Below are 26,786 nucleotides of genomic sequence, written 5' to 3'. Positions count from 1 at the left end.
GCTTACACACTCACCTGGTAATGGATGTAGGATTTGGGAGATAAATCAAAACACAGAGACTGTAGGAAGGAAAGACAATCAGAAAATAAATACTGACTACAGGTTTAGGTTGGAGAATCAACTCTTTAACTACCAAAATTAGATTCTCATGTGACTCTTCTCTAGTTTCAATATGTGAAATGTTCTCTTAAATCACTTAAGGTCCCTCTGGACTCTCAATTATGAGGTATGTGAAGGCAGATGAGTCCTGACAAGCCTTATATTTGACTTTAACACCCCATGTCAGATGATTGGCTCTACCCTTCAAAGTATTCGAAATCCAGCCATTTAGCTTTCCTACTACTTCTGTTTTGGTTCAAGCCCCCATCATCTCTCCCCTAGGATTTTTGCCCTAGGCACATAAGGGATCACTTGCCCCATCCTTGCTTCACCATAGCCCATTCTCTAAGTGGTTGACCAGAATCAAAGAAAATCCCCATGCAGGAGGGATACAGCCAGCTTCGGGAGGAAAAAAGAGTTTCCTCCTCCGGGAAACAAGAAATTCACCCAATATCTAGGTTTATGAACCCTGACCTTGGAAGTCTGAGGAAATGTATCCTCCACACAGCCAGCTGCTACTTTATGTGAGGCTACAAGAGACAGACCCTGGTAGCAGAGCAAAGACCATCAGGGTCTCTGGGAAACACCAAGACACCAAGAAAGGGAGTAAAAGTTTCTTTAAGGAATATAACCAATTTAACAGTGTAGGAATGTTACAAGACAATCCATTGAAATGTTAATTTATGCTTTGTTTATCTCCCAACTACTAGTAGCTAACCAGACCTTTATGATTCTTTCCCTCAGGGGAGTTTGAGCGTTAAAAACTGATTAGAGTATCAAGCCTGGTTTGTTTTTGTTTGTTTGTTTTGTGTGTATGTGTGTGTGTGTGTGTGTGTGTGTGTGTGTGTGTGTGTATGGGTGGGGATGGATAAGTGCCATTGGAGTAACTGCAAAAACTGTTAGACCGAAGATTTCTTCTGACTCGGAAAAGGACAAAAGATGACAAAACCCCACCCCCATGTCCTAGACCCCAGGTTTCCCAGCCTTGTGAAGATCCTGCAGCTACCACCAGAATATGTGGGATCAGGATGGCAGGGCAATGGCATCTCATTGGTAGCAAATGATGACAAAAGGTCCAGGAGGCCTCCCTGATGTTTTTGCTGTGAAAAATAATGCAAATGGAGCCATTTTAAAATGGAGTTGGGGGTACCATCCCAGAGGAACTGCCATCTGTGTCTTACTCCTCAGAGATGTATGTTAAAACCGGGCAAAATAACCCTTAGACTGAGCCTAACGTCACATTGTACCCCACAACAACCGTATGCAAAGATAACAAGAAAGAAGATATTATGACTGCTGGACTGAAAATTAAAAGCCTTCTTTAGAATTAATATTACTGTGTTAGCTTACCTGTACCTATAGAAATTCCTTCTATTCACATAATTGTTCCCCTTCCCTTTCTCATAAATGCCCTCCTAATTGGTACACTGAGTTTCTCCCTAAAACAGTGCTTCCCAAATACCTATTGCTTTGGATCTCAAACACTTACTGCTTCTCACTCTGGCCTTTTATTTTTAGGTTAATCTGGCATATGGTAAGATCTTTGGGAACTTGTATGTCCCTGGTAGAGTCTGGGATTAATAGGGTCTGGGATTGAATACCCTGCCAGCCCAACAGAATGAGGATTCAGCATTGGACAAACTTTTATTTAAATAAAATGAAGATAAAACATTTCGTTATATAACATTAGTTATAACAAAAGGAATAACAGTTTCCTATTGCTCCTCTAACGAACTACCACAAATTTAGTGGCTTTAAACCAACACACATGTATTATCTTAACAGTTCTGTAAGTCAGGAATCTGACATATATATACCATAGGGCTAAAATCTAGGTGGTAGCAGGCTGCATTCCTTTGGCGGCTTGAAGGAAGAATCCATTTCCTTGCTCATCATTCAGGTTCCTGGCAGAATTCAATTTCCTTGTGGTTGTCATTTTCTTTCTGGCTATCAGCAGAAGGCAGTTCCCAGCTCCTAGAGGACACCCATATTCCTTGACTCATAGGGAAGACATACCATTACCTTTCCTAAACCTCTTAGGCTCCTTTTTATCTGAGCCTCAAAATTAAATTGACATAAGACAAACCAACAGAAGAAAAACATACAAATTTATTTAACACAAGTTTTTTTGTGACATGGGAATCTTCATAAGACATGAAGACCCAAAGAAATTGTGAAACTAATTTGCTTTTATATTAGGCAGAACAAAGACAGGCAACTGCAGAAAAGTGACTCAATATGTGGGCAGGCTAAAGGAAGATAGGAATTATTTTAACAAGGTCTGTTTAAACAGAAGTCTCTTGATCCCAACTTCCTGTCCTTGATAATTAGAATGTACTTTCCTTATGGTATAGGAAAGACATCTTCTATATAGGAATTTAATCTCCTGCTTTTAAGAAAAATAAGGAAGGTCAGAGTGTTTTTCTTGTATTTGCTGTTTTTCAAGTGCCTTTAACACAAAATAGTCAATATGCCAGAACAGATATATTTGGGGTGGCATGTTCTGGACTCCGTCTAGCTCATAGCTCCCTTCGGGCATCTGCTAAGCCAGTAATGGCAGGTTGAGTCCCTCTCATGATTCAAATCTCTCCTGCCTCTTCCCCACAGATACTTCTCTCTGACCTCCTTTTCACTTCCATTTCCACCAAGACAATCCAGGAAAATCCCTGTTTTAAAGTTATCTGATTAGCCACCTAATTCCATCTGCAATCTTAATTCCTTTTTGCTGTGTTAAGTATCAACAATCAAAGGCAAAACACCAGGGCATGCAGATCTTGAGGGCCAAAATCTTGCCTTCCACATTTGTACACCTAAACGTAAGGTTGCAAATTCATACAAACTTCAGAAGGAAAAAAATGGAAATATATATGCCAAAAATATTAGTAATATTTATATCAAGGTGCTGGGATTAGAGGTATCTGTGTGTGTTTTTCTTGTATCTTACAAATGTTTGGCACAATGGCCATGTAAACCACATTTTTTAGATAGAAAAATATGGAACTTTTACAGCTAGACATTGAAATTTAAAATGGTCTGAAGGATATCAAATAATGTAAGGGGAATATGGTTTCTGTTATATTAATTCCATTTCTTGATTTCCTTGGACAGCCTTTCCTTAAGAATGTATTTCTGATCTTTTATATGAATTAGTTCGGTGATCCTTATATTTGTCTCATGTTCCCTCAGTACTTCTGTGATGATTATTGTGACATAAATTGTCCTTAAACGACCTAGTCAATGATAAAGAGGTGATTGCCTCTCCCTCAAACCCTAAGTCCCTGGACCCTTTGCTGCTTCCTCTAACTCCAGTGAAAGGGGTGAGATTTTTTTTCTCAGGGCAGGGGCTTGCTTCACAGCTTCATGACTTTCACCCAGCTTGTCTCCCAGGTTACCTGCATCATTTCTTCATTAGTTATTGTTATTAGTTATTAGCATTGGTATATGCTTGCTTTTCTTTCTTTCTTTAATTTTCCCGACACCAATTTTATATAAAAATGTCCTTGTTTTTTTTTTCTGCCTGCGTTTCCTCAAGGATCTACTCTAACTTTTGTATTTCCTGGCTATGCAGTTTTGGTTTCATAATTTTAAAATTCTAGTTTTAACTAAGTTGGAAATCTATTATCCTCTTTCTACACATATAATTTTGATCCTCTTCTCACAAGATTATTTTGAAAGCATCTTGTTTGCTTAGCTTTGTTTGTTTTACTAATTAGTTTTATAACAGTAGACACTAAGTTTTTACATTTTGAATTAAATATCCCTACTGAGAATTAAATAATTAAAATTTTAAAGTCCAATTCAGATAACTGGCAAGTTTTTTAATTTAACTATCTGAATGAAACAAAATTAATTCTATTATTAGATACAACTGATTTTAGGATGGGAAGGGAACTTACAGATCACCAGACGCAGTACTTCTCCAGCTTGGTTTACACTGGAATTATCTGAGGAGCCCCACCATAAGCCAGTTACATCAGAATCTGGACAGAGGGAAGGGCCTACAGGCATCATTATTTGTTAAAGATCATTGTAATTCTATTTTGCAGCTTGAGTTGAAACCACTGATCTGTTCTAAGATCCTACTTTTTAGAGATAAGGAAGCTAAGGCCCAGAGAGAGAAAAATGGCCAGGTAGAAAATTCAAGCCTCCTGACTTTAAACCTAGTGAGTTTTCCATACCTGCGTTGTTCTCAGTCATTGGGGTGATTAGAATCCTCTCTGGAGCATTCATAATGATTTGATGAAGCCCCAGATGCTACTTAAAACTTAATGAAGCAGAATCCAGATGAGCACCAAAGTTGAGAACCATGGCCATTTACCCCGAGTAATGATTTTTATCATAAGAAAAGAATATAATCAATATTTCTTTCCTCCATCTTTTTAATTTGATTATTCTGTTTTTGTTAGCTTATACATAGATAGGTAGAGATTATTTTGTTTCTAATGTACTACAGTCCTATTTGGGGGGACATTTTCACCACAGCAATAATTCATTACTACCATGAGTCTCCTTTCCTTTGTCTTTATTCTTTTTTTAACCTTATATTCTACAAGCTATTGCAATGAGTCAATAAGTAAATACTAAAATTGAATAGGAAAAATATGACGCAGAATGATTAAAACTAGAATGTCTAAATACCCACCAATAATTTGGCAGACATAACAGTTAGTCTAGAAAAATATAACAATAGTTTAATTAGTTTTAGGAAAAAGCATGCTTATTGACAAACTTAAATTTATCAGGCACTATACAAATAAGCAACTTACATACACTATCTTATATAATCTTAGCAATAACCCTATGAGGTAATCATTATGATTATCTCCACTTTACACAAGAAAACTGAGGCATAGAGAGATTAAGTAACTCAGTCAAGGTCACATAGTAATTATTTGAGCATTTATAAATTGGAATGATTAACAAAGATATTTGTCTCATTATACAAAGCACTAAATATACATAACTAGTTCTAGAAGTCAATGATATTAGGTACAAAGAAGACCACCTGAGAAGGTACTGGGCTACTTTGAAATCCTATATTTTGTATTAATTTAACCTATCAACACTGCTGGCTGTCGTGGTGATTTTTCTGGATGTTTTAATTTCAAATTTTGACGCAAGAGAAAAATGACCTGAATAGACCAATATCATGAAAAAGTTATCAAGAAATTACCTCTAGTATATTCTAGGCTCCAGTGAGTCTACTTACATAACTTCAAACCTCAAAGAATGGATTATTTCTGATTAAAACTTAGAAAAACATGGAACGCTATTCAATTTATTTTATGAAGCTAGCAAAATCCCAGTACCCAAGCTTGACAAAAAGAGTACACAAAAGAAAAGACCATTGACATTTATAAATATAACAAAAATCTGAGGAAAATATTAGTAAACCGTCTTAGTAGTAATTAATTGAATCGTGAACTATGAGCTGAGTGTATCAGGGAAATAGGAGATTATTTCATATTAGGAAGTCTATAAATAAAGCTCATTGTATAATAGGCCCAATAAGAAAATTCCTATGATAAAGAATCTTAAATAGACAGCCATTATTGTTTTAAATGGAACAGTTCTCTTTTAAAAAAAACCTTAGAGAACTAGAGATAGAAGGATACAACTAGTATCTACCTATCTTTAAATTAAATGATGATGGAGGAAGATTACCAACAGATAATGTCAAACTTAAAAGTGTAACATATTCCATTTACATAAAACTAAAGCCAGATTGCTGTCACTATAATGTAACACTATTCCCTTATTTTTCTAACAAATGTAATTAAGTGTCAAAGAAACCAAGCCTAGCATTTCTACACTTTGTATTAGATTATGGAATAATTTACAGGTGACTGGTCAACTGACAGTTTGGGTGAGCATACTCAATTTCTATTAACAAACATTTACAAGTGAAAAAAAAGACAATTTTCTTTTTTTTTTTAATTTATTGGGGTGACAATTGTTAGTGAAATTACATAGATTTCAGGTATACAATTCTGTATTACATCATCTGTAAATCCCACTGTGTGTTCACTACCAAGTGTCAGTTCTCCTTCCATCACCATATATTTGATCCCCCTTACCCTCATCTCCCTCGCCCCACCCCCCTTATGCTCTGGTAACCACTAAGACAATTTTCTTTAACATGCGTGTTTAACAAGCTCTGAAAACATCCAAGCTTCCCAACTAAATATTACATTCCTGGGAGATTAACTTAAAGATTCTGTAGTTGAACTATTGATTATCACTGAGATCCTTTTTCTCAATTTAAATAAACATCAAAGACAAAATAATTATGATAACAAGAAAAAGAACATATATGTAAATGTAAATAAGAGAAAATCTCCCAGATAGTCTTGTAAAAAAAAATAAAATAATAATAATAGAAGGAGTCACTTTAAAATGGAGCTGGAGCTGCCATCCCAAAGGAACTGCCCTGCACATCTTATGCCTCAACACTTGGGAATGTTAAAACAGGACAAAACGACGTTTGAGCTGTGCCTAAAACAACATTGTGTCCCAAAAAACTGTTTGCAAAGATAACAAGACAGCAGACATTATGGCTACCAGACTGATGACTACCAGACAGAAAATTTAAAACACTGTTTAGAATTAGCATCACTGTGTTAAGCTTTTCTGCACCAATAGAAATGCCTTCCTCTATCCATGTAATTGTTCCCCTTCCCTTTCTCATAAATACGTATTTCCTTTGTCTCCCAATCAGAACATTATTTGGGCTTCTACCTGAATCAGTGCTTCCCACATAGCTATTCTTTTTCATCTCAAGTAAATGCTTATTGCCTCTTACTTTCAAAAAGGCCTTTTCCTTTTAGGTTAACAGTCTCCAACAAAACAATTTCTCTGTACCTCCATGGTAAGTAGAAAGTAAATATTCTCTCTACTTTATCTTAAGACAATTTAAGAATGTTTACAGTCTCTATTTACTGGCCACAAATACAATTGTAATTGTTGCATTTCTATAACATGGGTCAGTAACAGATGTTACCTTCCCGATTCCTAAAGGCATACACTACAATAAGAGATTGCACTACTGAGAAGGAGGGGAGAAAACTTTATTTCCTCAAATAATATATAAATTTATGTTTTGTTTTGTTTGGGGCATCAAAATGATGCTCAGAAACTGATTTTGGCTTTGCCAGCAAATTTATTTAACAAAGACTCACTCCAGCAGGAGTTTCACAAGTCAATAGCATACAGGATAATCTCTCAATAAGCCAAATACAAAAATAACATACTCCGAACAAATAACAGATTAATCACACTGTTGTTCCAGGCATGGGGAGATGAAAGAAATAAAGTCCAAATTCGGTTTAAGGTATACCTTTTATATGAGCTTGGTTTCTTGGGAGAGTCAGCTTAACTGACCAGGAGCTGACTTTCAGATGCCATTGCAAAAACTCCAGTCCTGTGTCGCTAGAGCATGTTTCTAGGGGACAAAGGTGCTGGTGTGGGGGTTATGCCAGGATGCTCTGAGGGCTTTCACTCCAGAAACCATTGCTCAGCTTGCACCACTGACTCACCAAGGCAGGAGCAGATATCCCTTCTCTTCCCGAGACTGTTGCATGGTTCAACACCACTGCTGACCAAAGTCGCCTTGGCCACAGCAGAAACAAGTGTCTCAAGATCTTCAGAGAGCTGCTTTAGTCAGCAAAGTGTGCCTTACCCAGACTGAAACTGTCAGATAGTCCTCACAAACTTGCCGTATTTACAGTCTAAATGTTCCCTTGCCAGAATTGCTACTCCACATGTTTATGGCTACGCCCCCAGCGAAGCCCCTCAGCAGCTGAGGTGCTGAGTGCTCATCAACAACAGCATTATCTGACACACCTTACTTCATTTTTACATCAAAACCACTTTACTTCTAAAAACAACTTTTTTGTCTTTGTCATAAATAGTGGATTCAAATAACTTCACAAGTGATAAATAAGTGGATTTGAAATCATATTAAACTAATATACAACAAATATATATATATATGTTAATGTGTGTATATGTATATATCCCAAGACAGTCAATAGGAAAACTCTAAGGATCGATAACAATAAATACTATGAAGTTTCAGTTAAGTGACCAGGAATAAGATAAGATAAACAAAAATCAAGATTCCCTAATGTCAAAAGACAATTGTAAGTACGAGTACAGTCTGTGAAATTAAAGGAAAAATAAACTGTACATAAGCACTGATAAAGTTGTTTCCTATGAGAGTACAGGTTAACATTTTTTTTTGAGGGGGTGGTTCAAATAGAACATTTTATTAACATGGCAGTTGTCTTTGTTATAATTCTTGTACTCCCATGTATACTGAAACTGAACAGTTAAGTACATGAATAACAGATGGTGGGAGCAGCAGTTTCTCACTGTTGGAGAGGGAGTTTACAGATAAGCAAGGGGTGGAGGTTTGAATGGTACATGTGGTAATGGATCAGAACTGGAGATACAACATAAATTTATGTTTAGCTTAATATAGATATAGATGTAGATATATATATATATGTATATATGTTAGTATAACACATATTCCTTGTTTTGTCAGCTAGTATTAATAGTATGAACGCTTGAGATGATCTCATCAAAATGGCAATTGATCTCTGTACTATTCCTTCCAAAAACCCATAATTCCAGTCTAATCGCAAGAAAAATATCAAATCAATTCCAGTTGAGGGACATTCTACAAAATACTTGACCAGTATTTCTTAAAACATTCAAGGTCACAAAAAAAAAAAAAAAAAGTCTGAGAAACTCTCACAACCAAAAGGAGCCAAAGGACAGATGATTACAAAATGTAATGTGATGTCCTCTGAATGGAATCCTGAAACAAAAAAAGGACAGTAGGTGAAAATAGGGAAACATGAATAAAATATGGACCTTAGTTAACAATAATGTATTAATACTGGATTCTTAATCGTAACAAACACATCATAATAATGTAAGATGTTAGTAACAAGGGAAACCAGTGCTACGCCAGTTTCTAATAAAAGAAACTTTCTCTACTATCGTCACAATTTTTCTATATATCAAAAACCATTGTGAAAAATAGTTTATTTTTTTAAAAGATACAATTGTAGGCAGTGAAAATATAAAAACCAAAAAAAAGTTCCATTTCATAATAGAAACATAAAATACCTAGGATTAACCCTAATCAGAAGTGAGCAATCCTATTTGAAGAAAAGAAATAAAACTTCACTGGGTGATATGAAAGATTTTGATAACTGCGTAGCATTTGTATCTGTAGAAAAACTGAGAATGGTAAACATGTTTCCTTCCAAACTTCAGTAGACCTCCTTATCTGTTTCCAAGACCCTCAGTGGATGGTTGAAACCGTGGCTAGTACCAAACCCTATATATACTATGTTTTTTTCCTATACACACATACCTGTGACAGAGTTTAATTTATAAATTAGGCACAGTAAGAGACTAACAACAATAACTAATAATAAAATAGAACAATTATAACAATACACTGCAATAAAACTCTCTCTCTCTCTCTCATACTCAATGTGATAACAGAGACGGCTACTAAGAGACTAAGGGACAGGTAGCATATACAGTGTGGATACGCTGGACAAAGGGACATCCTAGGTGGGTTGGAGCAGGACAGCATGAGATTTCATCACACTACTCAGAACAGAGCACAATTTAAAACTTATAAACTGTTTATTTCTGGAATTTTCTATTTAATGTTTTCAAACAGCAGTTGACCCCAGGTAACTGAAACTGTAGAAAGCGAAACCATGGATAAGGGTGAGACTACTACAGTATATAATGTTAGTGCAAACGTAAATGGAACTTATTCACTGCTTATAAAAATGTAAAATGGTAAAACTACTATGGCAGTCTCTTAAAAGTTAAATATATACCTACCTTTGGACCTAGCCCTTTTTCTCCTCCCCAAAAGAAATGAAAACATGTTCACACAAATATTTGTATTTGAATGTTCCTAGGAGCTTTCTGTGTAATAACCAAAACCTGAGGGGAAAAAAACATGAATGTTCATCAATAAAAAACCAGTGGATAAACAAAATGTGGCCTATGTCCATACTAATGGAATAATACAAAACAACAACAGAAAAAGAGTAATGAACTACTAATACATGTGACAAGGTGGTTGAATCCAAAAATCATTATGCTGAGTGAAAGAAGCCAGATACAGTATATGATTCCACATGAATAAAATTCTAGAAAATGCAAATCAATCTATAGTGACAGAAAACTGATCAGTGTTTGCATGGGGCCAAGGACAGAAAAAGGGTTGTATGCAAATTGGCTCGAGGCAACTTTTAGGGGCAATAGAAATGTTCCATATATTGATTGTAGTAGAAGTTTCATGGGGTTATACAAATGCCAAGTCTCATCAAACTGTATCCTTTAAATAAATGGATGCAGTAATTGTATATAAACTATGCCTTAATGAAGTTTTTTAAAAACTTAAATCAAGTATGGGCCAGATTTAGCAAAATAATTTTTCTTATGATATATATGTATGAGAATAGGAAGGAAGAAATTGGTAATACAAGGCAATGAGTGGGTTCTTTCAAAAAAACAAATCCAGATTTAGCAAGAAGATATTTTATTGAAAGGGTTATTGCAAGGAGGGAAAAGGTTTACTGCAATAGCAGAACTCCTACCATAAGGTCTGCAAGCTTCTCCTTTATAGAACGAATGAACAGTCTAGTAAGAGCCCAGTGTGGAGTAAGAAAGTGGAATTAGAGCATTTTTTTATACCCTGAGGCCAGCCTGTTCTCTGGAGGGGCTGTTAAGAAGGGGTTGTATGCTGGTTCCAGTTGAGGATGGGTCAAGGTTCAGGGGCCTGGAGGAAGGAAAGAAGCTTAACCAAACGTTGATTAACAAGCATCTGTTCCCCTTGATTAGCAGGACAAAATTGTAAGCATTTATGAATGGGTATTTGGGGATCTGCCTGTGGCCTTGTTATAGGTAAGTAAGAGATTCTTATATGATAACTTATAAGGAAAAAAGTGCTTCTTTGCTGCAAGCCATTTCTGAAACACAAAGGGTGGACAATTTATTAACCTTTGCTCTTTTCCGGACCACAGACTCAGGTAAATTCAACACTGTCAATCTTTTCTAGACAATAAGGCAGCCAGCCATATTGTACAATTCTAGGGGTGCATTTTATTCTGCTCCTAGATAGTAATGCATATGAATCAACAGTAATTAAGACAAATTAATGGAACAAAATAGGTAACTCTTGATCTCTTATAACTCTTAAAGTATTTAAAAAACCTAAAACATGAAAAATAATATAATATCAATCCATGGGGAAATCACACATTTTTCAAAGTGTGGTGTTAAGACTGAACCTTGGGATAAAAAGCAGAATAGAGCTGCATATGATATCAAAAACTAAAACAGGTGGCAAATAAAGAGTTGAATTTAGAAATTATATCATTTTTGATAAACTCAGAAAAAATACACTTTAATATTTAGCTGATATCTGTATGAGGAATGTCTTTATAGCATAAGGGCAAGGCAACAAAAGCATAAATGAAAACTGTTTATATAGTTACATATGAGTAACACTATAAAACATTTGCATGTCAAAAGCAACATACTGAAATTTTAAAACACCTAATAAAATCCACCACTCCCTTCTCACCCATAAGGACATGTCATTGGCCTTGACTTATAAGTGATTATTGATATGGGGGAAGGAAAGATTTGGACAGATTATATCCTGGAACCATTGAGTGCAGACCTAATAATCAGCCAATGTGCATCGATACAGCCAAATCCATTACTAAAATGCTGGTTTATAATATCTGCTTCCTGGAGCTGCACCTTTCCTATTCTTGATCCAGCAAACAAAGAGGTACACTTGGCACAGCAGGAGGCCTCCAGGACCCTGATCCAGCCCTGTTATTTGCATCCATTCTGATCAGACAATTGGGCCCTATGTGGTACTCATTATTAAATACTTTTGAGTATCATCCTTCGTTGTATAGATATCATCCCAGAGCATTTTAAGTATCAGTAAGAAGAACCATCTCATCCTTCCTTCCCTTCCTTCCCTTCTTTCCTCCTTCCTCTGCTGCCATAGAACTAGTATGTTACATAAGTTTATTTCTACAATTGACTGGAAGAATGACAGAGAAAATTGTTAACTGAAATTTTCAACATAAGGAGATTGAGATGGTACCGAAGCAATTATCTGTAATGCTAAATAAAACACCTGTAAATGGGGGTGAGAGATAAGGAGAAAGAGTTGGAGAAAAGCAGAGTTCAAAGAAGATGGATGGGGAGAACCTACTAAGAGATGATAGACTCCCATCTGTCTGTGGGAACCCCACTACCCCAATCAGGGATTCCAAAGCTGATACCTATGGTCTAGGCTTATGGATTCCATTCCATACATTAAACTGTCTATCTAAGGAGATAAAAATCTCAACCTTGAAATTTTTTAAGGAACAAACACCTCCCTGGTGACAGCTTTGAGCCCCAAAGAGCATCTTGGTCTAACAAGTCATCTGTTGGCAATTCCTCATTTGAGCTAACAACTGAAAGTTCTAGCTCTCCTTTTAAATTGTTCTGTTTTGAATCTAAGTAGTATATGGAGGGAAATACAAACTTTACATAAAAGCATTCTAGCAGTTATCTTTTGCTCTTCGTACTTAAATATTTCTGAGTGAAAATGTCGCAAATGTAAATATTAAGTAACTTTTGGTTTTTAAAGTTGAAGTTCCGTAATCAGTATATCGTATCAAAAGCCTTGAGCAAAGAGAGAGGACAGGTTTCCTGCATCTGCTTCCCCGAAGCAACAACCTTGCACGTGAGCTCCTCTAGTAACCTGCAAGGACCTTGAGCTCAAAAACTATACCTTTCATCCCCTTATCCGTGACACGATGAATCCAGCTATTAATCGGGAGCCTTAAAATAGCACTAGAATTCAGTCTGATACAAAAATATGGAAGCAGAAACCATGGTCATGAATTATGGAATTCTAGAACAACTAGGCTCCTCAGAGATAATCTTCTATAACCTATTCATTTCATAGCTAAGGAAACTGAGGACCAGATATTTTAAGTTACTAATGAAAGATCTGACAGCAAGGCAGTGCTAGATAGAACCAAGTTCCCATTTTCTTTCATGTATTTTCTTAAAGGTACCATATAAATATTTAGGAGAAGTAAGGCTGTAATAGTGCCATGAACGACCAATCTCATTCCATCCTAGGCAATACTTACGCTTCTTCTATATACTTAAGGCAGTTAAAAGCGAATATCTTTTCTTTAGACAATTGGGCAGATTTAAACAAGGTTTGTAGATTAGATAACAATGTTAAACCAATGTTAATTTTCTTGTTTTAAAAATTGTATGTGGTTGTATAAGAAAATATCCTTCTGTTGGGTAATAATACCTGAAATATTTAGGGGTAATGAGGCATCATGTCTGCAGCTTACTTTTAGATGGTTCAAAAAAATGTGTGTGTGTGTGTGTGTGTGTGTGTAGGGAGAGAGAGAAAGAGAGAGAGAGAGAGAGAGAGAGAGAGAGAGAGAGAGAGAGGGCTCGCACTAGAATGAGAACAGAATGATGAAAAGATATGCACCAAATTAAGGATGTGTTTTAAAAGTAAAGTCAAAAGACTGGTCGATAGTTTCGATATATAGACTAAAGGAAAAAAGAATCATGGGAAACTCACAGATTTTTGGTTGGAGTAACTGAGTGATAATGATGTCATCAATTGACATAGAGAAGCCCGGGATGATGAACGTGTTTGGGGAAAAGGGTACGAAAATAGCATGCCAAGAATTTTGTTTTATCCGTGCTGTGCTTCAAGTACCAACATTGAAATTACATAGAGATATTAAGTATGCAGTTGGGTATAAGAATCTGGATTATTAAGGAGAGGAGAGGGATGGAAATAAAGATTTGAAATTAATGCTGATATTAAATATGATTCTGATTTAAAAAAAACAAAGATTTGACTATACCCTAGAAATATCTAGGGGTTACCTGGTTTTCAGAAGTGGCAGCAAATAAAATGAGCCATCACTGTTCTAGGGGTAGCTTTTACTACAGACAGCTCATGAGATCTGTTCAAATCCTTTTGATTATATTGTAGACTTCAAGAGGTCTGGCACATGAAGGTGACCACTGGTGCCTCTGTATCTGTTTTCAGTTTATTGTTCATGGGAATAGGACTGGTGGTGAAAGGAATGGAGAACATATGAACAGGGGAAATTTGATACTTCTCAAAACAAATGTAAATCATTGAAATGGCATATGTGTATATATATGATTTAACAGAAACAGAATTCTAAAATAAATATCCTTTGACTTTCATTGGAATACTAACCTCAAAATTCCTGCAAAGATGAACAGGATGTAGTCTTGCCACTGACATACCCCTTTGAATAGTCTGAAATTTGCACCATTTTACCAAATTCCATGCTGAAGTAGATGAAACTGTGGCAAAGCCCTGGCGTTATTTCTGAAATTATAGCTTACATTTATATAGCACTTTACAATTTATGAAATCTTTTTACCAAGATTATTTCGTTTCGTCCTTCCTTACAGCCACAAGGTAAATAAGATATATACCAGGGGTGCCAAAAAATTGTATACACGTGACTTGTATTCATCTTTTGTTATTGGTATATATTGAGTATTACAATTTTAATACAGTTTTTTCCCTTCTTAAAATGTGTAGACATTTTTTTGACACCCTTTATATTATTATCTCTATTTGACAGGTAAGGAAAAATGACACCCACCGGAAAAGAAGTGGCTTGTTTAAATCAACATGACTATTTTAAGACACAAGATTATGCTTAAAAGCTATATCTTCTATCTCTGGGGACTACTGCTCTTTCTGTGATACCATAAAGCTTCTTCCATTTTTTCCACACTGTTAAGTGGGTATTTATTAATAGTTTCCCCAATTTCATAATATATAAAATTGAGATTATTTAGAATGAAATAAATGCCTTGACATCATCAAATTACATATATCAGAAGGAGCTAAGATTAGAATTTATATTTCCAGAGTGCTGTTTCTTAACCCATTAAACATCCACTGACGATTTTGCTAGAGATGTTTACCACTGTAAATCATTGTTTCTATTATATAAATACCTTGAGCTAAAACCTGTGAGCACAATATGCCTAGCATCAATTCTCTTACGAATGCTTAGAATTCAATCTCTTACTACATTTTTTTTCAAGTTTCCAAAGAGATAATAGTCATATTATATAAGCAACATGCATGTTTTTAAACCCCTTTTGCAGAAGGAAGTTTAAAAAAATCACATAATTGCTGAAGCAGATGTGGCTACTGCCAAAAAAAAAAAAGAGGAAGTTTAAAGAAAAACTAAATATACAAATAATGTTAGAATATCAGATGTTAGAATGCTTGAGTGGACACATTGTGGAGTCACACATGGGAAATCTTACATTTTACATTTTGGAGACATGTTATACACAAAGCTTCTATTCAGTGAAAATGTCTTTATATGGGTATATGATGAGTGATTAATTTTGTTTATTTTAGAAGAGGTGTGAGTGCAGTTTAAGACTAGCCCAGAGAAATGCAAGTTGAAATTTTCTCCACTAAGTGGCATGTTTCTCTTCTAAAATATCTCTTTTTTGTAAAACAAATCACTTGTTCTTGCATTCAAGAAACAGTTTTGAATACAAGCTCCAGAATTAGAATTCAATATGGTAGCATATCAGCTGACAACAATTAATTTTGGCCCAAGGCATATAGTTATAATCCCAATTGACTTGTTATTTGCCCTGGAAATTCTCCTGACTGAAAACACGTATGGTGGCCCACAACTGTTGTATAAAACAGGTCAGTAGTTAAAGACCAAAAAGATTCATACTCTCCTATACATATATTTAGCCAAATTATTCAATACAATCCATGGTATGAAAGACCAGTGGTATGTATAACCCCAAATAGTGCATAATCTGCAAAAAGGAAATTAGGACATACATTTTAGTAAAATATAAATATTTAATAAATTGAGAGTTCACAGTTGCTAAAAGAGATTGTTATATTGTGAATATTGAAGCTCTAACTAGACAAGAGCTGGGTTTTATGTTTTGGTTCCTAACTACAATATTTTCAAACCAAAAATCATTATAAATAATCTGAAATCGTCTGAGATCAGTTCTGCTTTAGATAATTCATGAAGCCTAGTCAGCCTATTTCCAGCTCTTACCCCAGTTTCCTGCCCCCCAGGTCCCCAAGTCCTCTTTCCAAAGACAGAAGCTCTTGATTCCCGGACTGATTCCAAGCTTTGGAAACAGTGCTGGCTTCCCTTCAGTAGGATAGTTCAAAAGATTTTTTTATTATGGTTTTCTGAATTTTTTAAATTCTCTGCAATAAGTAATTGTTAAAATCAGTGTTTAAGAAGCAATACAAATATTGTGAAGGGATTTAAGAATCATTAGTTCCACTTGCAAATGATTCAAGAAGTGATACCTGGTCTTGCCATTTGTTGGATCCTAGCTTAGAGTCCCAGTCAAAATCACCACCCTCATACCTTAGAACTTCCTGGTTTGGAACTCTGTCTTATTCTCTCTGTGGTCACAGAGGGCTTGGAGCCTTTCACTGAGCCTGTTTCTTGTCACTCTCATCCCTGGAACTGGGATCTTGTTAACTGTTGGCTTACTTCCCTTCTACTGCATACCCCTTTTCTGACTCACCACTAATTTCTGTTGTTGTATTCCCCAGAGCCCAAGGTTTGTAGGTATTGGGGAGGTTATAAACTGATGGTCCATAGGGCAAATTTGGCCCACTTAACGTAGTTGGTTTGGCATACTCAAGATTTGAAATTTTAAAATATGGATATCTGTGGGCCAAAAATATGTTCTCCAGTTTGCCATAGTCTCTAACCCTGCCTGTTTCATTATATCTGCCCCTTTATTACTTTGCTTATCTGCCTGGGGCTTGAAACCATTTGAGTTAGACCCCTAGAGAGAGAGCCCCTTCGCTATCCTAATAGAGCCCTTATCATCATCTCAACTGGATTCTACTTACCTAGGACCTCAGCAGAAAGTCTAATTCCAAGTCTCCATTTCTCCTAGACCTTCTGGCTCCACTGATGTCAGCAAGCTCATTGTGTGAAATGACAGTACCATATCAAACACTGAAACATTAGGGGGAGGGGTGATATTTGGATTCTATGCTAAAATTATTGATTTATTTACTACATCCCTCCAAGTTAGCTGCAGTCTGAAGAAATATAAAAAGAAACACACCAGAAGAGGGAATTGAAGAACAGCCCAGATATGCATGCAGATGAAAATCTGATGGCTATTGTTGTGAGAGTTAACGGCACATTTCGATGAGTAAAAAGTGAGTATTACAAAGACGGATGTTCGTTGTCCAACCTCTCAGTGTGTAGTAGGGTCCAGGGTCTCTCCAGAAAGGTCACCCAGTTCTATGGCCTCATCAGCTACGGATTCATTCCTGCATTCCATGCAGTATATTAGGAATTTGTGCAATTTGGGAAAGCAGTTCATATCAGTTTGGGGAATATTTGGTGGGGGAAAGAGTCAAGATAGGTGGAACAAAGAAGTCAGAACGGCCTAAGAAGCAAGAAAGCAAGCATGAGTGGAAGTAAGGAGGAAGGGAGAAAGGGAAGCATGAAGGCAAATTAACAACTTGTTGAGCATGTATATAGTACCAAACACGTACTCAATCCTTTTATAGATATCATCTCATTTAGTACTCATACCCTCTCTTAAATTCAGAGAATTAAGGATTTACTCAAGGTCACAGGGGCACAAAGCAACAAAGTTGGATTATAAAGCCAAATCTGTGACTCAAAAGTCTATGTACTTTTCATGACACCAGAACTCGCTCAAAGGTGATTTATTTTCATCTGTGCAGCAAAAGTGTACATGAAAGCTAATTCAGTGTTTCATGCATGGGTTGAATGAATAAACTTAACTTTCAAAACAATCCTGTGAGACAGTATTGTTTTTTTCCTTTTTCACAGATAAGGAAACTAAGGGTCAAAGAACTTAGACATCACACGAAAGCCAAGGGCTTTTGCAAACATCAGCATTATCACTTGGTGTATGCCACAGGCAGAAGGGTTCTCTGGACAGCTTGCAAAAAGATGAGTTAGGTAGGGCCAGGGTATCACTGGACGCATAATAGGGCTGTGTTTCGAGAGAAATACCACACCCTGTTGCTCTCCCTTTTATAGGGCAAGATAAAAATGGACTTCTAAGTAGGGACACAAAGTCTGGCTTGGGCACCAGTTGTCTGTGAACACTAGTTGTTAGCTCCTGTGGGAAGTTGGTTTGGGGTGCAGCTTTTCCCATTTGAGAGGAAAAAAAAGCACTGATTCCACACATTGTTTTGGACGCAGCCCCGTCCACTGGTGACCGGAGAGGGGTCCCCTGCCCCAGCTAGTTTATCCAGACAAACCAGAGAGAACTTCTAGGGTCATTCATTGGATGATCCAACTTCTCCTTACTCATTCACTAAAAATAGTGGCAGAGCCAGGACTTAAATCCAGGTCTTTTAATTTCAGAACCTAGGTCGAAGTTTGGAAAAATAGCTCTTGTTGAATGAAGACAACAGCCAAATCAATGGCTATGGTAAACGCTGGGTTATTTCACATGACTTATTTGGGATTTCAGGTGTTCATATGGCAGATGATAGTCAAATAGATAAGTGCCATTATCGTGGTTCCGGGTGATGGATCTACTCATTTCATCCCACACACAGCTAAGGACTTGAGAAGCAAGATGTCTCCAACTAGGAGAGGAAGGGTACCTCAGAGACTGACAAAAGGGAGTCATTGGAAGCCTTTTCCATTAAAAGACAGCTTCATAAATAACTGCACTCTCTGTTCTTCACCAAAATGCCTCTTTATGGAGAAATTTTCTGTACAAATACAGAAGATCAAAGAGCATTTCAACTTTAAGAGGCTTAGATCTTTCCTACTAATATACAATGTCGTTTTTGTTTCTAAAGTGAAGTAGGCTATGTGTAAGGAGTCCCACTGTGAATACTTTTGTGAATAGCTACCCCATGGTTTTAAAAATTGTCCAACTAGCTTTTTAACTATAATTAAATTTTAAATACAGTTTTCTCTATTATGTTTGTGTTTTATCTCTATAGTAGATTTAGAGCGAAAACTTGCATTTTTCTTTATTCTCTAAAAGGTTGAGAGATGCTTCGTTATGTCATGCAAAGAACCATTATTATTAAACAGGTACTGACCTAAGAATGCTCCTGTTTTTATTCCTTTCTATCCTAAAACTGAACCAGAGATGACAGGCAAAAAATAAGAGAATTTCTTCCTAAATCAAACTTTTCTTTTTTCACAAATAACTCATGTGATGAAGTGATATTACCTCCTTTTTGCCTGAGACTACAATCAGGGCCCCAGTGTTCACTTATTCCTACATTTGATCCTTGGAGGCCTGGATCTGTGGGTCAAATGACACGCTGCTAATGTACATGATTCACAAGGGTTATTTACAGATAGATCATTTACCCGGTAGATGGGTTTATTTTTTTCTGGTTTCCTATGCTTTATTTCCTTCCTTCTTCTTTCTTTGTTTTCCTTTCCTTTTTCCCTTCTTTAGCTGTACAGCCTATAATTTAACTCATAAATAAACCTAATGTTGATTATAAAGTTCTATTTTACGATAAAAATGGGACAGATGAATGTTAACATATAAATATGAGAAAGTCAACTTTTACTGAATTTGTACTATAGTTTACTTTCTACATACAGCCTACTATATTGTTAATGTAATGCTGTGCTTTGAACCTGTATATATTGGTAGTTTTGGCAAGACATTTCTTGGTACTTGGGATCAGTGTATAAGTCGGCAGGGTGTGTCATAGACTGGGTTTCCCCAGAAGCATATCCTGAAACAGGATTTGTGTGCAGAGAGTTTACTTAGGACGCAAATCTCAGAAGCTGTAGCAGAAGAATGGGGATGGGGGGAAAAAAGAAAGGCAAGAAAGTTAGCTTTCATTAAGCGATTATAGCTGTGTAATTCGGGCAGATAGGTAGAATTTGCTTTTGAGTCATCCCATTGACAGCCAGGGCTCTCCCTGAGGGAGAAGGAATATATAAACATGGAATTAGGAGATAAGAAAGATAGTGGGACATTTGATTGGAACTATCAGTATTAGTACAAACTCCTAATTTGTAGAAAGCATATGTGTGTGTATATGTGTGTGTGTGTGTACATATGTGTGTATGTGTACATACACACAGAGAATGACAGCATATCTAGTGGGAGATTGAAGGGTTTATTTTGTACATTTGGGTGGACTGGACATTTTAAAGACAAGAACCTATATCTGAGAGAACTAAGATAGGTAGTAGTGGCCCAAAGCAATGTGAAAAATTCCCAAAGGGGAAATTCAGAGGGAAAGTGTTTTTCTCTTCCTTTTTGGACAATATCTTTTTAGAGCTCTTCTCTGCTCTAAACTGGATATAGTTGTGCATTTTTATTTAATAAGGAGGCTCCCTGAACAGTCACTTTTCCCTTAATTGGTTCAAGAAAGTAGGACAACATTTGCCACAAAATAAGTTTTTCTTTATTTTTATAAAATAAACTTAAGAGACTACATATGAAAACTCAATATTTGATAAATAAGAGGGTTATAGTAGAAGTAGCATTAAGTAAATGATTTTTGTTTACAAAACAGAGTGAGGTCATCTGATTCAAATAGTGGCAGATCAGATCATTCATACGGGCCTTTTCAATGAGGACAACTACAATTCTGCAAGAAATATAAAACATCTGATCATGAGCATCAGCAAGCTAACAAGTGAATGAAAAAGTACTAGGTCAAGATACAGGCGAGGACAGAACTCCAGAAAAAGAACCTGAAATTTGGGGACATTTCTGGATACGCTTATCAGTTCCTGAAGATGTAGCTGAGAGTCTGAATATATTGATATTCATAAATATATACTTGCTCTCCTTTCTCCTCTTAGCATTATTAAAGACATGAAATTACATAAAGTAATAATTATAACAATGTATTGCTGGGTTTATGACATTTACAAATATTCTAGATATCATAAATACAATAATAATACCACAAAGGGGCAGAAGAATAGATCTATATAGGAGTAATGTTTCTATATCTCACTGAAATTAGATTAGAACAAATCTGAAACTGAAGCTGGTAAATTAAGACACATATGGTAAGCCCTAGAGTAACCACTAAGAAAATAACAACAAAAATAGTGGAAAACATCATTAAGAAAATTAAAATGATACATTAGAACATATTTACTTAATGAAATGAAGGCAGTAAGGAAATTAGAGGGGAAAAACAGAAGACACATGGAAAACAAAAAGTAAAATGGCAGATGTAAACCCAACTATATCTACAATGACATTAAATGTGAACGGACTGAACAATCTAATCAAAGGCAGAGATCGTCAAATCGGATTAAATAAAAGAAGATCCAATTATATAATGATACAGGAAACACACTTAGATTCAAATATACAAAGAAGATTGAAAGTAAAAGGGTAGAAGAGGCAAACAAGCAACCACAGAAACCTGGAGTGCCTGTACTAATATCAGACAAAATAGACTTTACAACAACCAAAAATACAATCAAATGTACCTAGATCATTAAAACATTTTCACCTATGTTCATATTGATCCGCAAAACCCATTCCAGTTTCTGGAAAAAAAAATTGGAACAAATTCCTTTTGCTTATGGAAATTCTGGTCATTCTTCAAAGTTCAGTTTAAGGTCAAACTCCCCTGTAAAGTCTTTCTTGACCATGCCCAAAGCTTTTGCCCTGACTTCTGAACACCCCCAATCAAAATTATCTACACCATTTTTAGTAAAAAAGAGTATTTCCAATTTCCAATCCATAAATTAGGATCTAAAAACAAACAAACAGAATTAACTTCCTTTTTTTTTTTTTCTGGTGCTCTGCCCAGATCTCCTTACTTTACTGTTTCTGTGCACCAGCCTCTTTCCCCTTTCCAAAATGCTTTCTGCAGCCCCTCTTGACCCCACAAACTCAATTTATATTATCGTGCATTAAGTGACTTCTCCTTTTTGTACATGAACTGAAAAACTGTTTCCTTTGGAACATATAACAAGGCCTACTAAGCTTTATAAATGCCATACTAGTTTATTCCAAGAGTCGTTCACTACCTCAGCTTAAGGTAGACTTAATGATAAGTTTATGATTATGCACAGGTGGTTTCAGACTTTGCACCTAGGAAAGAAAAAATGATCCAATAATGCAGTCGATACTTTGGTGCGTCACCCACTTCTCCCCTTCAGGACCACGGCACTCATTCTCACCAAGTACCAAAGGTGGGAGCTATATCGCCCAATGCTGAGAGCTCACTGGGAACTGGGCTCGCTGAAGAGATCTGCCTTGCCCGAGGTTAGCTACTCTTCTCAGGGATGAACAGCTTCCAATAACCTGTCCATGTGGGTACACAAATGCCCAGTCCCCAACCTCAATTTAGTACAGCTCGGAAGAATCATCCCAGACCCAGTTTCCTATAAATTCTGGAGGAGACCTCTGTTTCAATTACACTGAAGGTTACCTTTTCCCACTGACCAGTACTGCTCCCCTCACTCTTACCAGTCTTGTTCCAAGAGCATCCCTGATAAACCTCTTGAGTGAACATCTTTGCCTTAGAATCTGTTTCCCAAAGAACTGGCCTATAACAAGCAATGACTGCTTGGCATGTGTATCAGTTTCTAGGCCATAACAAAGTACCACAGACTGAGTGCCTGAAAAAACACAAATGTATTGTCTCATAGTTCTGGATCCAGAAATCTGAGACCAATGTATCGGCAGAGCCATGCCCCCTCTGAAAGCATTGGGAAAGATCTGTTCCAGGCCTCTCTCCTAGCTTCCAGTGGTTTTTCAGATTGTGGCACCAAATTCCAACCTTCACCTAGCATTCTGTCTGTCTCTGTCTGTGTCCAAATTTCTCCTTTTTACAAGGCCACACTGGATTAGGGCCCATCCAACTGACTTAACTTGATCATCTGCAAAGAGCCTATTTCAAAATAAGATAATATTCACAGATACCAAGAGTTAAGACTTCAACATTTTTTAAGAAGACTAGGGTTCAACCCATAGCATCATATTAGAAGAATTAATTTATGTAAAATATCCTCCTCATATTAAAAGACCTTCAAAAAACACAAAAATGTACATAGCCCAAATAATCTCATCCTCCTCAGCCTGGGACTAAAAGAGAGTCATAGTCCAACAGCAGTATTTCCGTGATTTGGGCTCTAACAACTTTGCAAGAACTCCAGCTCCTTGAGGTGTTCCCAGATTGTTTCAGGGGTCATTGGGGAATGCCTCTTTTGCACTCTGTGGACTACTCCATTATCTCATATGCACAGTAGTATCCATCGCTTTTCTAGACTACTGCTTCAGCTGATTGAGACGATGTAATCTGCCTTTGCTGATACCCAAAGCCCCTGCCACTTTACTCCTCAAAGTATCACCACTGCTAGTAGATATTGAATCCATCTTTTTTGCACCATTAGGCAATTGCAACATAGTTCCTACATATTACTATTGTGTTCCATTGGTATATTTCTCCACCTGCCCATTCTATGTAGTCTTAAGTCTTTTGCTGCGACATTAGACATTCGATATGTTGTTAGATATGTTTTCCTGTGGCTTGCACCTATCAACAATAAAGATGTTTTGTATGCTATATTGTGTATTACATTCTGCAATACATTTTTCATATCATCAATGCCATTAGATTCCAATTTATCTATACTTGAATCTAATTGATGCCACTTAGTATGTTTTATTTTTTACTAAAATCAATATAATGGTAAATTTATGACCATATAATAAAGGTTTAAAATAAAAATATAGCTGTGTCGTAAGTCGTATTACATGACGGGACACTTGTGTCTACTAACACCCATTTCTCTTTTTTCCTTTCTTCCTCAGGAATGTCTTGGCTGATTTTGGACCTTTGCTCTTCTCCATTATACACATGTTAGAATCAGCTTGTCAGTTACAAGAAAAAGGTTATATTGAGGTTCTGGTTGAAATGTCATTGAATCTATTGACTTTTTCATATATTGAATCTTCCTTCCATGTGAGAAATTACCTTCATGCCATGGTAGCCTCTAAGTATACTACCAAGCAAGCTATTTCAGACATCATAGAATGGAGAGGCTTAAGGCTAAATTAAAATGCTCAAAAAACATGGTTTATTGAATCACTTTGAAACACATAGGGAGAAACAGGGGCAAGAGAGGGTTAGGTTAGCACACTTGGGACAGGGTCCAAGCTGGGTGGAAGGTCCACGGTACGGGGCTCCTGTTCTCTCTCCACACCTCATTGGGGGCGTGGTTACCAGGCCTAGATTTGTGGTTTGAGCAAAGCAGCCCAGACAGAACGTGATACATACCAGTGATACATAATTGCCCCATTGGAGAAACTCAGGGGAAAGTATACTTGGTGTCAGCTGTAGCTTTTCAATTAGTCTCTTGAACAATATTGAGTTTTATTTGTATTTATTTAGAGTATACATGGGGCCAGAATGGGTTGTAAAATTGGGTGGTAGAAGTAAGATTTCGTGAATAATGAGTGCTTTCATATACTATGTTCACTTAGTGTATCCTGAATATCAAGTGCCTCTTGCATATTTAGTATATCATGAATATTTAGGTCCTTAGTACCTCATGAATATTAACTATCTCTTGGTCCTTCCTTCCCTTTCTATTTGACACATACATGTGCTACATACTAACCCCTTATCTATATATTTAGCACATTTAAAGAGTTTCATTGGTCTAATTTTTTTTTGTAGAATTGAATATTCTCAAACAATACAGCATTATACTAACTACCCAAGAACACTGTATATTTAATTTGGTTTAATTTATTTGAATCTACTTTAATGGCTTTCAGTAGTTTTTTTCCCCTCCTTAAAGTACTTATATAACATTTTTAATGATTTGTTCCCAACTACCTTATATCTTTTGTAGCTATTGTAAGTGGATCTTATAAATCTTTAATAACACTTTTACAGACATACTCTCACCCTATTCAACCGAGGCACTATAGTTGAAAGAACATGATCTTCTGGACCAGATAATATCAGGTACTTACTAGCTATGTGATCTCGGGCTTCTCAACTTCTTGGAAGGTCAATATCCTTGTTTATAAAATAAGGGTAGTAAGACCCTACTATACCATAGCATTATATGAAAATTTGAGATATTTTGTAGCGTGGAGCTGTCTTGGGCATTGAAGGATGTTCAGCAGCATCTCTTACTCTATTCACTGATACCAACAGCACATTCCAACCCCCAGTCAAAAAAAAGTGAATGTGAAAATGTATATATTGTACATAGAACTAGTAAATTCTCAAATATTGGCAGTTATTATTATTAAGGAGCCATTCTGGACATCTGGATAACTGAGTGTTTATATTTTATGAACCTTGAATCTCTTAATCAGATTTGACAAAAATATTTCGAGTACATATTACATATAATATCTGCTTCCAAACAGAAAATACAGAATACAATTTAACATTTTATTGATGACTTGGAATCATTATGAATTATTGTAATGTCAATATATGGAGAAAGGAATATACACTCAAATGCCTATAGTGTTCTGGGCAATTTACGTCCACCATAGGATTCATTTCTTTTAATAGCTCTTAGCAGCAGGCACTGTTACCCCACCTTAAAACGGAGGAAGTTGAATTACAGAGAAGTTAATTTCTCTAATATTAAATCACTGCTAAGTGACCAAGCCTGTCTTGAAAGCTTATGTCCTACTCACCATGCCAGGCAGCCACAAGATAAATCTTTCAGAATGAATAGTATGTGTGGGGCTATCTGCCCTTATATTAAATGGCCCCAGACCACTGTACTTTTTGAATTTGTGTTTGTTTTTCTCTGCTGTAGACTTGAGCAGCAGACCCTATTGATCCCCGAGGTCATCTTTTTCTATATAGCCATCCTTCTCTACAGCCCATACCCAGATTTGTTCCTTGCTAAAAGAACCCCTGCTTGCTCAGGTCTAGTGTAGCCTTGTGATTTAAGGGAGCTAGACCCCTCCTCAACCCCAAAGATCTTGACTGGTGCCAATTATTGACATCGATTCCCCTTGCCAATGACTAGTTTAGGTGTGGATATGTGAAGCAATTTGGGTCAATGAGACATGACAGGCAGTGTATTAGGGGCTTTCCAGCAGAAGTTTCTCCTAGCTGATAATAATAGACTCCTGGAAGAAAATGATTCCTCTTCTTCAACTTGATGACATACCATCTTATATCAGCTTGTAGTCAGTTATAAGGGGATAAGCCTCAGAGCAAGAACCAACATGCCGAAGATGACAGAGTGAAAAATAGAAACACCTCACCCTTTAATGATACCATTGAAATTAATGCATTCTACATTCCTAGGAGCTACAGCCTAGGTCATACAGCTTGTGTTTTTGTTTTGTTTTGTTTTGTTTTGATCTCTATGCCATACAAGGTGCTGAACACCATGTAATACCTTACATTCCTTCTTTCTAATAGGTGAAAAACATTTGAAAAATAGTATCGAAGTTAAGAAGGTAACAAAATGATGAAGAGAACCCTGTATCCTTTTCTTTGTTTTTGTTCTGTAAAGTTATTTAGGAAATAGTCCTATCTCAAGACTATTCTACTTAAAAAAAAAAATTGTTAA

At 36.4% G+C, this 26,786-nt stretch overlaps 1 long non-coding RNA gene across 1 annotated transcript in view; it reads right to left on the bottom strand.

The window, feature by feature from the left end:
- Window positions 1-7,150: 7,150 nt before the first annotated feature.
- LOC308499922 overlaps window positions 7,151-26,786 on the bottom strand; it is a 53,180-nt gene continuing 33,544 nt past the window's right edge. Inside the window, exons 3-4 of the long non-coding RNA XR_013993652.1 lie at window positions 9,976-10,080; window positions 7,151-8,923 (exon numbers count right to left, since the gene is read on the bottom strand). This is a non-coding gene — a long non-coding RNA (uncharacterized lncRNA). The remainder of the gene's footprint in view (window positions 8,924-9,975; window positions 10,081-26,786) is intronic.

This window comes from Rhinolophus hipposideros (genome assembly GCF_964194185.1).
Source record: "Rhinolophus hipposideros genome assembly, chromosome: 7".
Taxonomy (NCBI): domain Eukaryota; kingdom Metazoa; phylum Chordata; class Mammalia; order Chiroptera; family Rhinolophidae; genus Rhinolophus; species Rhinolophus hipposideros.
The sequence above is the reverse complement of the archived record's forward strand: the minus strand, read 5'-3'. Positions and strand labels throughout refer to the sequence as shown.